Source organism: Mastomys coucha, unplaced genomic scaffold (assembly GCF_008632895.1).
Source record: "Mastomys coucha isolate ucsf_1 unplaced genomic scaffold, UCSF_Mcou_1 pScaffold21, whole genome shotgun sequence".
Taxonomy (NCBI): domain Eukaryota; kingdom Metazoa; phylum Chordata; class Mammalia; order Rodentia; family Muridae; genus Mastomys; species Mastomys coucha.
The window spans coordinates 102,595,360-102,600,568 of record NW_022196904.1 but is presented as its reverse complement, the minus strand read 5'-3'; positions in this window follow the sequence as shown (position 1 = coordinate 102,600,568).

The following is a 5,209-nucleotide window of genomic DNA, read 5'->3' as shown; positions in this document are numbered from 1 at the left end:
TCAACGCTCTTTTACGTACATTAGCCATTGCCACAGAGTCAACAAATCCAGGCCATCCAGGCAAAGAAGAGTCAGACTGCAAGAGAAGAGTACTTAAAATAAATTGTGAACGCAGCTCAAAACCCTGCACACTCTGGAGCTTGAAAGATGGTTCAGTCGGTAAGGATTTCCCCCATAAGCAAGAGGACTTCAGCTCACATCTCCAGCACTTGTGTAGAGGGGGCAGCATGAGCCTGTAGCCCTGGTACTGGGAAGACGAGAAGGTCTCTGGGGCTTTCTGAACCAGTTAGCTGAATCAGCAAGTTCAAGGCTTAATGAGAATCCCTGTCTCTAAACATAAGGCAAAAAATAGTAAAGGAAAATAGCAAATGTCTACCTCAGGTTTCCATGGGCAGCCCCCCGACACGCATGTGTACCTATAAATAAACACACAGATGCATTTCTAAAAACTTGCGCACCCCTTCCAGGCCTGAGGTGGCACCAACTTTCTAGTGTTTCTGGTCCTGTGTACCTCAACATACATGAATTTTTTTAAACCTTTAGTTGAACTCTAAAATAATTCCCTCATTCAATTACTGCAGTTAAACATATTTGAATGTATGTTGCTCCCAAATTATAATAAAGTATATTTGGGAAATGGGAAAGGCCTGGATAGATATAAATTTAGCTGTCCATATCTAAGGGCTCCAAAACACAAGCTAAGTCAGCCAAAGATCAAAAATACTTGAGGGAAAATATATGGTCTGTACTGAGCATGTCCAGATATTTTTTCTTGCCATATTCCTCAAATAATGCAAGAAACAACTATTTATGTAATATTTATAGTATATTTGCTATTATACAGAATCTAGAAATGACTTGAAATAGATAGGTTGATTCAGGTTATAGGCAAATATCACAGCATTCTACATAAGCATCTTGAGCATCTTTGGTCTTGGCTTTGGATTTAATCCCCCAATTACATGCTTTGCTCTTTGGCACTGAAATTTCAACATTAATTTTTGTCATTACTGGACAATATACAGACATGGCTGCCTAGACTACTGAAAAGGAACTTAGATCTCTGAACGGGGATCACAGGGAAGGCGGACCTACATAATGAACATGAACTGTGATCTTAACTCCACCAATTGCTGGCTCTGTGCATTTCTATGCTCTGGTTCCCCATCTGAGAAGTGGAAAGTGTGATAGTGACCTTGTTAGAGTAGTTAGCAAGGTTCTGGGGCGCAGTCCATGTATAACGCTTTAGACAGAAATCCACGGACATTGGTTCCTGTTATTACTGCTTTGTGTTTAACCAGTTGCCTTACCCTGATTTGAATATCAGAACAAGAGGACAAAACCTACCTTCCTGGGGCAGTTTCGCTGACATTTAGCTAGTTGTCATCTTGTCCTAGATTCTAGCTGTCACTTGTCAGTCCTTGTTCAAAGATTTGAATTTGTATTTGTGACATTTCCTCCGTCTTCACAGGTTTGCTGGGAGATGGTAGGAGGTTGTATCGGGGGAGCCAGCCAACCATTTTTTAAAACCAGAACACTTGTACCTGATATCTAAAATACCTGCTTCAATGTGATTCAAGTTAGGAGGAGATTGACACTATAATTCAATTGCCGTGTAGAAATAACCATCAATGTATTTTTTGGTTCTGCCTGGGCACTTCCTTAATGGCCTCAAAAGGATTTGGTGAAATATTTCAGAAAAACCTTTCAGACTTCTCAGAAGTCTATTTGGGAATCTAGGTTTTCTTTCTCTTCCCCCTCACCGCCATGTGCCATCTTTCTGAATTGTGGCTGATCTGGTCTTTAAACCAATCACAGAGTCATCTCTAATACAGGGTTCTGGCTACAACCAGAGTTCCTTTTCAAAATGGAAGTTCAACAGGTATTGTGCTTTTTAAGTTGAACCTGAGTTGCTAAACCACCCTCGTCCATTAATCTGACCTTTGAATACCCCAGACAAGAACAGAATATCGAGGGCTGTAGTCCTGTCTGGGGCTTGGTGGTTCTACCAGCCTAGGAATGGAAGCAGCAGTCATGTATGACATGGAGGTTATGCTCATGAATAAGCCAGCCATGTACAGTGGAAGAAGCCTTTGAGTAACAGCCAGAAGATGGAGATTTCGTCCTGACACCCAAGTGCACTGGCACATTATATAACTTCCCAGAGTTTCAGTTCTCTTATTGTGTCCTGAGGGTAACATCCTTGGCCATATCTCCTTTAACCTCCTCAGAGAGCCACCAAGATGGTGGCAACGGGGTTAGAATTGGTGAAGCGGGTGATTAAAATACACATTCTACTCACTGTGTAGCTTTGAGCAAACAGGTGGTGTTCTTGGCACTGAAGTTTCCTAATCTGTAAAAGGATAATAACAGCACCTAAATTGAATGTTGTTTTAAGGCTTAAATGAAATAACATGTATCAGGGTTACACTTAGCCCCTAGTAAATGGTATATACCTCATATGTGGACTGCCCTCTTTGAACAACTTTAGTTTTGTTTCTACATCCACTAAAAGCCTAGACTCAGTCAATCCTGTCTCTCCCTAATACGTTCCCTACCCCATGAGTCCAGCTCTAAAAGGAGCAGGAAGGACAGTAGGCTCCTTATCCATGACAGCTGGCTTCCTTTGGTTTCAGTTAACCACAATCAAAAGATAGTCATGGGAAATTCCAGGAACAAAAAGTTCATGAATTTTCAATTATCATTCTGAGAAACATGATGAGGTCTCTCCATGCCACTTTATTCTGCATGCGACATGCACCATCTTTCTGTTCGCTCTATCCATGTAGTATATGCTACCAACCTTGTAACTAACAGTTTGGAAAGAGACCGAGGCAGTATTCACATAACTGCTATTATAGTTTATTATTGTAATTGCTTTCCTTTATTGTTAGTTTTTGTTAATATTATACTGTTTATAATTTATAAGGTAAATATTGTAGATATGTCTATAAAGTGGGGAAAGCCAGAATTTAAATAGAGTTCAGCTGGATATGTTCAGGGCTTCCACGGGTGTTTGGGATGTATCTCTCCTAGAGAAGGGGGAATTCTATACTAAGTTGGCATTAATAATTTCATAGAGATGCAGATGAAGAGGTGCAACAGTAGCAACAATAATATAAACAAATACAGTAGACTGGTTCTCAATGTGTTCTGGGCTCAGAGCTGAGTGTCCCCATAGATCTCTAACGTCATCTGAAACAGTTTGGCACCCACCACATGAACCACTTTCTCGCAGATATCTTCCTGTTCAGCTCTTCCCTTTAGAGTAGTAGTTCTAACCTTCCTAATGCTGCGACCCCCTTTATTACAGTTCCTCATGCTGTGGTGGCTCCCAATTAATCTATTATTTCCTTTACTACTTCATAACTGTAATTTTGCTACTGTTATGAACCATAATGTAAGTATCTGTGTTTTCAGATGGTCTTGGGTGATCCCTGTGAAAGGGTCATTCAAGCCCCTGAGGGGGTCACGACCCACAGGTTGAGAACTACTACTTTAGAGGAAAAATCAACTTTCTGAGGAATCTCTGTTTCCTTTCTTGGCTTTTTCACTACACTTTTGAAAAATCTCTCTTTTTCTAAGAAATTCTGTACTCCTTCAAAACACATTCTCAGTAAAAGCAAGCAGGAGAGGCAGACTGCTCTTCTCCCAACTCCAGAGCACCCTATTTGGCACCACTGGATCCGATCCCCTCCTCCACCAGGTTATTTGAGGTCCTAGGAGGGGTATTCTTCACTGCCCATGCAGTTGGAAGGGATGGAATTTCAATCTCACACTCAACTTCACCTCGGGTGCTGGATTCAGTACCCAGGACTGGTCATCCATGAATATGTAAGGACTGAACAAATGTATGATCAAACCAACGTGACAGAGGACAGAAGGAATGAGAGGCTTAACAAAGACGGTGGCAATGCACTGCGGGAGAGGGGGGCTTGCTGCAAAGAACGAAGGCATTTTTATGGATGAGACAGACTTGACCTTGAAGGATTTTAACAACTAGAGAACAGAAATAAGAAGATTTTAAAGGGAGAGAGCTGTGTCATAGCAGAGACATCAGAGCGTATGAGCTGCTGCTGGATGAAGAGAGATCCTTGAAACAGCCTGCAGTGTAGAGACTTGGCGCCTGAGCCCTGGGGATCTCTAAACCTCCAGGGAGGCAAGAAAGGACACAGGGATGGTGCTGGGGAGCCCGAGGGACAGCTCAAAGGAGACTTGACTACCCTGTTGAAGTTTTGACTTTATTTGAGGACAGGAGAGAATCTACCTCTGACAGTCCCTGAGGAGTGACTGGATTGCTCAGATGCATCCATTAGAAGATGGCTCTGTTAGGGACCATTCAGGAGGCAAAGCCTGGAGAAATGGTCAGAGAGGGAGGAGAGAGTGGCAGAGCACACAGGCTAGCACCCTTTCTTCTACAAGATTTCGTGCTCATCTCCTCCGACAGGTTATTTTGAATCATGTTTCCATTCCCACTTGACTCAGGAATATTTGTCAAATGAAGGAGGACTGTATCTTCCCTGCTCTGTGTATGCACTGCTAATACACAGCCATGGAGAGAAGTTAGTTAACACAAAAGATACACCATGGATGTTCAGTCTGATCAGGGTTAATAAGTCTACTCTAATTGGATGGATCAAACCTCCACTCTGAGAAGAGGAAGAGGAAAATGATCTTCAGACCGTGAAACCTCTCCATCACTGTCTGCAGAACAGGGGTTTCTGTCAGCAGGAATTGGTCCCGCACAATAATAGAGACGCCTTATTGCTGTGGTTCTGCATGCTCTAGAAATACATTAGATACTGTCAAAGAGACAGGACGTAGCTCTCTCTTTATTTCTCGTCTTGTTAACAATATCTAATGTATTTCTAGAGCATGCAGAACCACAGAAATAAAGCATCTCCATTGCTGTGTGGGGCCAACTTCTCCTTCTGAAGTTCACAGCCACCTTGAACTGCTTGTGGGCACCATCTTGTCTCACTTTATAATCCTAAAGGAACCCCATGTGTTCTTAAGTCCTTTTTCACAGCTTCCCTCTGCCAGTCTAGGATTTGTGGTTAATTCTGATATTACATCACCCCAGTGTCCTGTTCCGACTGCAGTCAAAGCTGTCTCCTCTCTCTTTGTGTTTCACAAAGCCATCTGAAGTGGGAGGTGGGACAGGAATGACAAGCCTGTGGCTGCACTTCCCCCAAACACTCCCAATCTT